This window comes from Ranitomeya variabilis, chromosome 6 (assembly GCF_051348905.1).
Source record: "Ranitomeya variabilis isolate aRanVar5 chromosome 6, aRanVar5.hap1, whole genome shotgun sequence".
Lineage (NCBI taxonomy): Eukaryota > Metazoa > Chordata > Amphibia > Anura > Dendrobatidae > Ranitomeya > Ranitomeya variabilis.
In genome coordinates this window covers 142,491,266-142,503,516 of record NC_135237.1, presented here as the reverse complement: position 1 = coordinate 142,503,516, position 12,251 = coordinate 142,491,266, and the positions used below count along the sequence as shown (strand labels likewise).

The 12,251-nt window shown below is 42.5% G+C and overlaps 1 protein-coding gene across 3 annotated transcripts in view; it reads left to right on the top strand.

Annotated features, from left to right (window-relative positions):
- Positions 1–12,251, top strand: part of TRAK1 (trafficking kinesin protein 1) — a 234,936-nt gene that overhangs the window by 27,201 nt on the left and 195,484 nt on the right. For 2 of the 3 annotated variants that reach the window (XM_077269083.1, XM_077269080.1), the window contains exon 2: positions 8,733–8,784. The gene's annotated coding sequence lies outside the window, so the exon portion shown is untranslated. Of the gene's footprint in view, positions 1–8,732; positions 8,785–10,181; positions 10,376–12,251 lie in introns of all 3 variants that reach the window. The other variant, XM_077269075.1, reaches the window with a different exon arrangement.

The following is a 12,251-nucleotide window of genomic DNA, read 5'->3' as shown; positions in this document are numbered from 1 at the left end:
ACAGGCGTACTGATTTGCCCTATTGAGGGCAGAGCAAAGTACTGCAGTGTGTAGTTGCAGGGCCTCTCTGACCTTTCCCGGAGCCTGCGCACTGCAGTACTTTACACTGCCCTCAACAGGGCAGATAAGTTCGCCTGCACAGGAGCCACGGCAGGAAGAAAAGAAGATTACGTCATCGTATGAAGATGGGAGGCGCCGGGCCGGACCGCGACACCCATCGGACCCGAACCTCACTAGACCGCCCCTGGGTGAGTATAATCTAACTTGTTTTTCTTATCTTTCAGGATACATTGGGGGCTTATCTACAACATTACAGAATGCTGTATATAAGCTCCTGATGCCGGTGGCCTTAGATTCCTTTTAAAGGGAACCTTCTTGCACATCAAAAATGCTATTGATTGGATGCCAGTGCCAATCTGCAGTAAACAATGTATAAATCTCATCTTACTGGTTTAATGGAGCAGATACAGGAAGAAAATTAAATGGGTTGTCCCACAAACAAAGTTTCTTTTAATCAACAGACCTTGGAAGAATAATGTGTTCTAAAATTGGATGTGTTAAAAAACAAACAAACAAAAAAAAACAAACCTGCGCTTGGATCTTGTAAATGTGCCTCTGCGTCTGCTGAGATCTCAACCTGTGCATGTGCTGCCTCGTGTGGACATTTTCTCAAAACCCACTGCTGGGAAACCAATGGAAAGGGGACTTGGCTCACTGCCGACATCACAGGGCCCACAGGACAGGCCAGGACACCCTCTCCTCCCAGCCCGGGGCCCACAACATCACCTGCCGGCCTCCTGAAGAAACGACCCTGCCTCCAGTGACCCCACTGAACCACAGCCAGCCCCTCGGTCAGCTACCTTCGGATAAGATGCACCCCCATTTTATGCCCAAATTTGGGGGAAGGGGGAAGTGCGTCTTATATTCCCAAAAAAATGCAGTACTTTCTTGGCTCCTCAAAGGTACATATGGGCTCCTCAAAGTCACTTCAAATGTGATGTGGTCCGTAAAAAATCGGTTTTCCAAATTTTGTTGTAAAAATGAGAAATTGCTGTTTTACTTTTAGCCCTTTTAACTTCCTAACAAAAAAAAAATGTTTCCAAAATGAAGCAGATATAAAGTTAGTTATAATCACACAAAATAGTTAATAAATATCTCGTTTAAAGGCATAAAAGTTAAACATTTGAAAATTAAAAAATTTTCACCAGAATTCCAATATTTTCAAGAATTAATACAAAAAATATCGATCTAAATTTACCACTAACCTGAAGTATAAAGTGACTCGAAAAAAACAATCTCAAAATCACTGGGATATGTTGAAGCGTTGCAGAGTTATTACCACATAAAGTGACACTGGTATTTCTATTATTTATCTATTAATCTTGAAAAAAAGGGGATTGTGTAACCGTTCCACATTAAGGTCATGGAGTGGCCTAGCGAGTCTCCAGACCTTAACCCCATAGAAAACTTATGGAGCGAGTTGAAGCTCCGAGTTGCCAAGCGACAGCCTCAAAATCTTAAAGGGCCACTGTCACCCCCCTCCAGCCGTTATAAACTAAAAGAGCCACCTTGTGCAGCAGTAATGCTGCATTCTAACAAGGTGGCTCTTTTAGTTTTTGGTTCAAGTATTCCCAAAATAAAGCGTTTTGAAACTTAGCCAAAATACCTGTCTTTAGCCAGGGAGGCGGGTCCTCACTCCCCAGCTTGAACCGCTACTCTGCCGTCACTCAAATCTTCAGGGGCTTTCGGCGTCACCCCCTCCGTGCTTTTTTCCCTTCAAAACCGGCACCTGCGCTGTGTTTAAGCTCTGGCCGTGTGATGTCCCAGCCATTCTTGCAGACTGCGCCTGTGCGGGCAGTGCGGCCACCCACCTTGGGAATCCCAGCATGCATTATGCACAGTGCGGGGCTAGGATTCCTGGGCATGCGCACTGCGTGTGTCAGCCTGTCACCCAGGTCCCCCGCCTTACAGCGTCACACAGCCAGAGCTTAAACACAGCGCAGGCGCCGGTTTTGAAGAGAAAAAAGCGCGGAGGGGGCGCCGCCGAAAGCCCCTGAAGATTTGAGTGACGGCAGAGTAGCGGTTCAAGCTGGGGAGTGAGGACCCGCCTCCCTGGCTAAGGACAGGTATTTTGGCTAAGTTTCAAAACGCTTTATTTTGGGAATACTTGAACCAAAAACTAAAAGAGCCACCTTGTTAGAATGCAGCATTACTGCTGCACAAGGTGGCTTTTTTAGTGTATAACGGCTGGAGGGGTTGACAGTGGCCCTTTAATGATTTAGAGATGATCTGCAAAGAGGAGTGGACCAAAATTCCTCCTGACATGTGCACAACCTCATCATCAACTACAAAAAACGTCTGACTGCTGTGCTTGCCAACAAGGGTTTTACCACCAAGTGCTAAGTCTTGTTTGCCAGAGGGATCAAATACTTATTTCTCACTGGAAAATGCAAATTTATATAATTTATACAATGTGATTTTTCTGGATTTTATTTTTGATATTCTATCTCTCAAAGTTAAAATTAACCTACCCTTAAAATCATAGACTGTTCATGTCTTTGTCAGTGGGCAAACTTACAAAATCAGCAAGGGATCAAATAATTGTTTCCCCCACTGTGTATGTGGCATATACTTATACCCTGTCCAACTATACTGCATCTGCACTTTATTATAGATTTTTCATGCATATAGAGTTTATGCTTTAGATATCACATATAGTACGCTTGATTTCACTTTATGGATCTTCATCATTGACAGATTTTTTTGCCTGTTGCATGTATCTGTTTCTTATTTATTTTTCGACCATTGGGGATCGCTAAACAATCTATTGTATCTGCACTGTATGTGTCTGAATATCTATTCTAAGCAATTAATGATCATGTCTTATGTGGTGACCACTGTCGCACTGGACTCTGCTCATATTACCCTTCTTTTATACTTTGCTTCATTGTTTTAAATCCTTTTCTAATAATAATGTGTCTATTTTACTATATCTGGGCTTTATCTGGTTCCCTTCTTTTGTGATGACAGCCAATGAGTGCGTAGTGGGTGGGCAGAGGGTGGTGCGTGACACTGAGGTCGGGGCGGAGCGAGCTCTGGCGGTGGGGTTACATAATAAAGCCCAGGAAGCTGCCTGGTCAGGTAGAGGCAGATGGAAGCAAAGTGGATGCAGGGAGTGAAGAGGCGTTCAGGAGGAATGAAAGGTAGAAGCAAAAAGCAAAATGTACAGAGGTGTTGTAGATTACTGTACAGCCCAGATTAGCTTAAAAAGGAAATTGGGATTTTGAGGTTGGACAACCCCTTTAAGACAAAATTCAGATGGATTGCAAATTCCTTTTTGTTAAAATGGACCAGTGTCCTTTGTAGAACGTGCCTTGCATTCCCAGATACTAAGGCTAGGGGCTCCGCTCCTGATGTGCTGAATGAACATGGTGGATCATCTGACTATAGCGGTCCAGGCTCTGCCGCACTCATTTCTCTCCCCTACTTTGTGTCCTGTTTAATCAGTATTGGTAACATGGCAAAAACATTCCAGCAGGTAATGGTATCAAGTTTTTTTTTTTTTGCCTATTACTTGGTTACTGTAAATGATTATTAGTCCAAGATGTGAAGCTGTCTGTGCCCTGACGAGAGCGCCAGCTGTGTCCTTTAACCATATACATGCTGACTGGGTTGATTTTAATTTTCCCCTGACTTGAGCCTCCTGGAGACCCTAGCCCAGTGACAATACAAGCATTACTACCTTAAGAGACGATGGGGGATATTTATTGAGCAGTTTTCTCCACATTTGTGCAAGTAATGTATGACGTTTAAAAAAGAAAAAGTGCAGAAAAGACTGGGTCAGCATCGGCCCAAAATATTTCCTATAATTTACTCCAGAAAGTGATGTAAAGTACAGCTAAAATCCCTTATTTGTTGGGTGAAATGATCTTTTGGACTGCAGAAAATCTCATCTTCTCGGCAGCACATTGTCGTGTGTAAAGAGGACTGTTCTGCTAATCAGAATGGCAGCCTGTGCGCCCTGAGTGACGTATTACGGAGTCAGTGCACATCTGGGGCATTGGGGGCCTCTGTAAGCAGTTTTTTTTAATTACCTCCGGTAGGCAAAACATTTTCCCCATTGGTCGAAAACACATATTTAGTCTTCAGAAGTTTTCTGATATGTGGTAATTTGCTGATTAGCGGGGATCCGACTGCTGAGAGCCCCTCCGGTGCTGAGAACCGCCTGTCCCATTCCAGTGGAGCATTCGCTGGGCATGCTCACCACCCTGCACTCATTCTCAGTGCAACTGCTGGGAAAAGACTATACTAGCTTATCTCATAAGATCTCTTGGAGAATGGCAGAATAACCTTTCAAAGTGGATCTGTCGCCAGGTTTTTGCCACATAATTTGAGGACAACACAGTGTAGATACAAAGACTGTGATTCCTGCAATGTGTCACTTACTGGGCTGCTTGCTGTAGTTTCAATAAAATCACTGTTTTATCACCATGAGGTTATCAGTAGAGGACTAGTAAACCCACTGCCAGGTAGTCCCCCATATTCATGAGCTTTGTATAACCCCACCCCATCAGCTTTGCGCCTATGCACAGTGTACATAGAAATCTGCCCATCAGAGGTGTGGGGGGCTGGGTTATACACAGCTGCTAGATCTACAGCTGAGAAAACAGGGGTTTTATGAAAAGTCCAGCAAATAGCGCTGGAAGTGATACATCTCTAGAATCAGGGTCTCTGCCTCTACATCATGCTGCTCTCACATAGGGTAGGAAAAACCTGGAGACAAATTCCTTCTAAAACAATCCGTTTCATTTGGATGGGAGTGTCGGTTACTGTAATGTTTATTATATCAGCCTCGTTCGTCACAAATGTTTACGGCAATTTAAAAAAAAAATCTTGTTTCCTTAGGAACCAATTACTTTGCAACATTCAATTTTCCATTTTCTTGTTTTTCTAATCAAGAAATGTTTATTCCAAACCATAGACAAGCTTGGCACCAACCTTTTTGAAAAATGCAGGATCCTTATACATTTTTGATATATGCATACCATATATAACCATTTTAATTTTTAAGAAATGAAAGCTGAACTGTGATTGGTTGCCACAGACTCCAACATTGAAGCAAAGTGATTTCTGACTTCTCAGCATCTTCTTATTTTTTCTTTCTTGGAATTTAACCTTTTATTGTGCTGCATGGCCAATATACAACAAGACTTCTTTTGTTCAAAAAGATATAAAGTTTGGCCCATTTTTCTGATGATTTGTAAATTCTTTTCTTTGCTGTGATTATGCTATAAAGTAAAGCCGAGCATATTGTTCATATACACAGCACAGCAGACATTCATTGTCACCTGTGATGTGCTGCAAAGGCCGTCAACTTTTCCTGTTTTTATTTAAAGGGGTTGTCTGGTCAAATCGATAAGTCTGCAGTCACTCTGTGTGACTGCAGACAAATAAATTCCCCCGCCCATGCACTGTGCACTGCAAAGATTCACCGGTTTCTGAGCCAGGAACGGAGGGTATGTATGAGTTATACATACTTCCAGCCAGCGGACACGGCCTCACTTCATACACTTGTAGGGGGCGAGGCCACGCCCTCTTGTCGACCACACCCATTGGATGGTCGCGTCACTAGGCAGGGCAAGGCCTCACTTCATACAAGTCAGTGGAGCAAGGCCACGCCTGCTAGATGGACCCCAGACAGGAGTATGTATAATTCATACATACCCTCCAGTTCCAGCCAGTTCAGAACACTATTAAAGCATTTTTTCCAAGTAAGAGGTTCCCTTTAACTAAAATTTATTTTGCTTTCATCACTGCATCCAGTGTTGGGGGGAGAAACAGTACAGCTGAGCTTACAACACTATGTGAGGAGGAGAGCTGATAGTAAGGTTTGTATTGAGACAATGCTCCAGTCTTCCCCACACTGACTGCCATGATGAAAGCTGAAGAAGTGTTAGTAATGACACTCATCTGTGCAGTGAGGAGAGCAGGGCTGTCTGTCATTTATCTCACTGTGAAACCTGCATTCCCCAGAGGCAAACTGCTAGATTTCTGTTCTGCCCATAGACAGCTCATTTACATTATTAAGAAAAACCAGAATTTCTCTGAAATAAAATATCAGATCGCAGATCAAGGTGTCATTTTGTTCAAATATCTGACTTGCATGCCCTTATAGACGACTTATGAGGGTTTACCCTTTTGGAAGGTTACCTTTTAAATTAAAGGACTTTTTATGTAAAGTATGTAGTCATACAAGGACATGTTTATTGTTAATGCAAATATTTGTCTAAGCACAAAAGCATTGAAAAGACAAATACAGGGAGGAAAATGTTTGCTGAGCTGTATAAGCAGACACTTCTAGAACCGGCGACATCCGCATAAATAATTGATCTTGTATATTGGAAGCCGACGGACGAGCGGCCTTATTTTAGAAACACTTTTACTCCATTAAGAGCCGTACTTCCATTATTCTTTTTAGTTTTGAAATTCATATTCTTATTTGCAGGCTCACTTACAATATGCCGGCATCATTAAAATGAACCATATACTTTTCTGACTGCCATTAAAGTGGCAATTGATATTGATTTCCTACTTAAACGCCATTGCTTTCTGTTTTTTGTAGGTAAAGGTATTATACTACAGTAGGTGAATCTATTGTTTTCTGTAACATTGATAGCTTGTCTTTGGGGCTCACTCACACCACTGTCTGCTCCATCCAATTTGGCTCCAACAAAACATCAGATTGCACTCAGATCGATGTTATTCTATGGGCGAAACACATGTCTGTTTTTTTTCTTGGACTGAGCCAGTCCGAGGAACAGGTCACTGCGGGTCTGAGTTTGAGCTAATATTCGGATCGCACTTGGCAGTGTAAGTTATTGAGTCCATCTGTGGAAAACATCGGACTGCACTCGGATTACATATGCCTTATGACATACGAATGTTCTAACGAAAAGAAGGGCTACGGCCTTACAATTGAAGCTGGGCATTTATTTAAGTAGCTGCCATGTAATACTATGCTTTCTCTTCCGTGGCCCTTGCAGGAGAGCTCTCTGGCGGATGACCTGATGCATTTTGAAAGGGTTTACCAAGGAGCATAATGATTTTTAATAATTGGGATCTCTAAGTTCCTCTTCAGCTTATTATTTTCATCTTTGATTATTTATTTTGGTGTATCTGTTAATGAATACCCTGAGATGTATAGTCCAACTGTACCTGGAACCCTAACTATCCATGTCCCAGGGGTACTCTTGAAGGTAGAGAGGCCCAGGTCTCCGAACTTGCTCCTGTTAAACCTTAATCTGTCCCAAAACAGGGATAACAGAGAACCACTATTATACAAAAAGCACAAACCAACAATAGGTAGGAGAATAGGGACAGGGAGGAATAGACAAAATGGGAATAGGGAGCAGGAGATAAACGCACACATACTACAGCAAACTATAAATCACTACTACTACAACTCCACTTCAACAGCTTAGCTTTAGCACATAGAATAGGAAGACAAATATTTCACCGGCAGCCCAACTAACAGCCCAGAGCCAGTATATATAGAGGATGTAAATGATTAGCAATTGCACCTGAGAAGAACCAGGCTGTATGGTCTCAGCAAGCATGGAAAGAATCCTTTACCCTCTCGGCACCACATGAAGCTGAATCCATTTAAAATAGGACATAAATTACAGCATCTCTAAAGAAGACCTGTGTTTCATTACCCAACGTGACCGTCAAACTCCAGGTTTTCCATGGGGACGTGACACTATTGTAATACTGCTGAAAGTGCTGCACTACAATCTTGTAATCCTATGGCCAGCTTAGTGACAAAACGAGCACATATTAGCTTTGTGATTCATCGTGACTTATTATTAGAGGTCCTCTGTATGTATATATATGTGTGTGTATAAATATTCCTGTTAATGATTTCCTGATTGCAGTCCCTCAAAATACTGCGTAGTCTGACCAAGTATATATATTTTTTTATATATATTATTTCACAGTCAACCATTCTAAGACCTACTCCTGTTATTGCTCATGGCAAAAGTTTGTGATCCAATTCTCCGCTCAATTTCTCCAAGGGCATAAATGACCTTAACGTTTAATTCTGCTAGAATCTCGGAAGCATGACGAGGATGCATTCACCAGTCATTTAAAATGAACCTGTCGTGTCCCCAAACTTCCAAATCTAGTGTAAATGTGCAGGGGAATAGCATTACAGCGTTGTCCTACCAAGTTACTAAAAGCACGTCTACCAGGAGAAGATGAAGAGCTGCCACAGATGTGCCCAGAGACGCTCCAGTCATTGCTCAGTACACAGTGTGTGGCAGCTGTGAGTGCAGCCCGGGACTCTGACAGATGTGCTGCAGAGGGAGCTGTCAATCAAAGTGCCATGTACATATTGTGTAATTGCTGGCGATTTGTGACGCGGTCTCTGCCCTGACAGTTACAGTACAATACATAGGGATGAAGTTTTGAAATAGTAGCGCTCCACATCATACTGAATATGTTGGCAAAATGCCCCAAATTTCACCCATTCATTGTATAGGAGTGAAATCCATGTGAATCTACATGTAATACATTCTGAACTTGCTGCAAAACTGCGGCCAGATCTGCAGCTGAAAACTACGCCATGCATGGTCTAGGTATTGATATTGCTTCAGTGGTTTGCATTAGTGAATCATATTTTTTATCTGTCATTATTATCACTAATGGGCATCCATATTCGTGTTTTTCAGGTGAGTCTTGGCAGCAGATCAGGCCGTGAACAGCTAAATATCACCTGGTCCTGTAAGTATTTGAAGTTTATAGAATACTTCATAGTCTTGTTCAAGGAATACAATAAATAACGGTTTTGTTACTTTTGTTGTTTTTGTTTTTATTTACAATACAATGTTGTATTTTCCATTTTTATCCAAACGACTACATAAGGCTGGGTTCACATTACGTTTTTGGCGTCCGTTAGACAGACTACGTTACACCGTGGCATAACGCGGTGTAACGCAGTCCGTTAACGCCACCATTTAGTCCAATGTCGGACACATCGCTAGCGCACGCCCATTGTGGGCGTGCGCTGGCGATGTGCCGTCATTGAGTGACAGACCCTGAGATGCGGGCTGCAGCGTTTCCGGGTCCGTCACTACTAGCGCAGATAGAGCACCTATGTGCACTAGCGCAACGACATATCTGCACTTGCGTTAACAGCAGCCCATTAACGCATGTGTTGAACGAGCTGCTGTTAATGCAATGTGAACCTGGCCTTAGGCTGTCTGCACATGATGAGTATTTGCAGCAGATTTTTCGACAGGAAAAACCCTGTGTAAAATACGCTTGTTTTGATGTGTTCCTTGTTGCATGTTTATTTTCACTTTTGACATACATAATTGAAAAAGGAAAGAAAAAATAAGCCGCGTATGAAGGAGATTTCAGAAATCTCATTTACTTTGTTGGAACTTTAAAACGATTTTTTTTTTTTTTTGAGCCGGAAAAAAAAAAGCTGCAAAAATGCAGCTGGAGAACAAATACTAAGGGCACATTCCCACGTTCAGGATCTGCTGCGGTTTTGACGCTGCAGAATGTCCGCACCTATTATGCAAATTAGACACGCATTGACGTATTTTACACATGCGGATTTTCCTCATTACTACAAGTCTATAGGGCAAATCCACAAGAGAAATTGACATGCTGCGGATCTGAAAGACGTTCCACATGTTAGTCTCTGCGGGTGATCCGCAGGTGCACATAGGTGGACATGGAATGTCTAGAAATCCCATCCACTATGCTGTAACATTGATGCTCAAAATCGCAGCAAATCCTGAACGTGGAAACCTACCCTAATAACATAGAAGCCTTTACTTTGTCAGATTCTATAACTTAGATATATGAGATGATCTCTGATGCTGTGCTGGGTTACAGTAATGATGGGCAGGGGCAGGCTTGTGAAATATCATTCCGTAGGTGCCGAGATCCAGTTGTGAAACTCCTGCAGACATCAAGGGGATGTAGCGCATCATCCTCAGCCGCTCGTCATGGCGTCCATGACACTTCTCTTTGATCTTCAGCTTGGCGCACCTTTAATAATCGTTCTAGACTATTGTATAAAGCTGGATGTGCCTGATCCATGAGCCTCCATGGCTGCCGGCCGTGTTCAGCACCGTTCTGTCCCTCTCACTTTACTCTATTTATAGATGCTCAGAGAAAGCTGTGGAAGGAGTCCCAATGAGCGGAGCCGCTCTCTGAGAAATCTGCTGAGCTACTCCCACACACGCCTGACATTCAAGGTCACATGCAAGGGTGGTCCGGCCCAGCCGCCTCATTGGGAGCATTCTGCTCGGACAGCCGGGGCTAAAGGAGGCTTGCTCATTTCTTTGCATTTGCCCGGGTGAGCTATAAGATCATGAATGTTGCTTTTTAGCGTGCCGCTCATCTTTTTTTCTTTTATTTCTAATCCACTTATGAGAGTGTCCGTGGAGCTTCTAGCCTTTTTATAGTTTGAAAAGTTACTTGCATTAGTTACTACATGAATACTTATTGTGCTATGGTCTTCCTATTGATTAAAGCGTACTCTGTATGTGTCTGGGCTTTGCTGGTATGAAATATTATAGTTTTAGTAAGGTCACCCTGAAACCTTTCCAACATATTCTAATATAGGACTGCTAAGGTGAGTCTGAAACTCTATCAGAAATAATAGGTTATATTCCATTCTGACCTTCAGAGAATTACACGGGGCGAGGAGTTTGGATGCACATGTGTATCACCTAGTGTACAAGGACCTGCACTCAGATGAAGCTGGCATGTTCGTTTGTAGAATTGTATCTGTTGGTGGTCATGTACAGATGATTTGATTGGTTAAAAGGGTTTAAAGTAGGAGGGCTGTGCATTATTGTATTGGCGTGACGAAGACCCAGATCTATACTCGGGTCGGTACGCTGCTGCTGTCACTTTATGATGTCATCCCCAATGCAGAACGTTGATAATGTTTAGGCACCGAAGACGCCTTGGATTATTATTGGATGCTGGTGCCAAGCTGCTGCTGTCACTTTATTATGTCCTCACCAGTACAGAACATTGATAATTTTTGGGTACTAAAGACACCTTGGATTATTATTGGATGCTCGAGCCTGGCTGCTGCTGTCTCCCTTCATTACGGAATAATAAATGCAGAGTGTTGATAATTTTTGGGTACTGCAGCTACCTGCAAACATCACCTGCATGATCAGTGATTGGCTGCAGCAGTCACATGAAAGATGGCATGAAGTTGTTGCTGTAGGACCAAATAAGCAGAGACTATATGAGCATAGACCATTAAGGGTATGTGCACACGTTGCGGATTGGCCTGCGGATTGGCCGCTGCGGATTCGCAGCAGTTTTCCATCGGGTTTACAGTACCATGTAAACCTATGGAAAACCAAATCCTTAGTGCCCATGATGCAGAAAATACCGCGTAGAAACGCTGCATTGTATTTTCCGCAGCGTGTCAATTCTTTGTGCGGATTCCGCAGCGTTTTACACCTGTTCCTGTATAGGAATCCGCAGGTGAACTCCGCACAAAAAATGCTGGAAATCCGCGGTAATAATCCGCAGATAAAATGCAGTGCGTTTTACCTGCAGATTTTTTAAAAAGCGGTGCGGAAAAATCCGCACACGAATCCGCAACGTGTGCACATAGCATCAAGTGACAAATAAGTAGTGGGTATTTTCAGAGATGAGTGATCGCTTCTTCCAACTCTGACCCAGGTTAGTGCTCTCTGGCCGTGGACAGGAGCTGCACAAGTTTCCTGACCTTCTGGGCTCAGTTTAGGATTTACTGTGCTGGCGTGTGTCGTTATCTGTTATTTCCTATCCTTTGCAATGTTAAATATATACAGCATACAAATGGTGCATTAATGCTATCCATGTGTTATATGTGTTTCTCACGGACCCATAGACTTATATTGGCACTTCTGAGCTGCCTGTAAAAACGGACATGTGAACAGCCCTATAAACTAATGGGTACATGTTATATCTGTGGAGAACATGGATGGATAGTATACGCATGTGGAACATTGATGTCTGAATGAGGCCTTAAAGGAATGGTCCACTGCTGGACATCTTTGTAATTAATACAATGCCAAATATAAAATAAAAAGAGAGAAAATTAACACAAACATACCCACCATCACTGTGTGTGTGTGTATATATATATATATATATATATATATATATATATATATATATATATATATATATATATATATATATATATATATATATATATA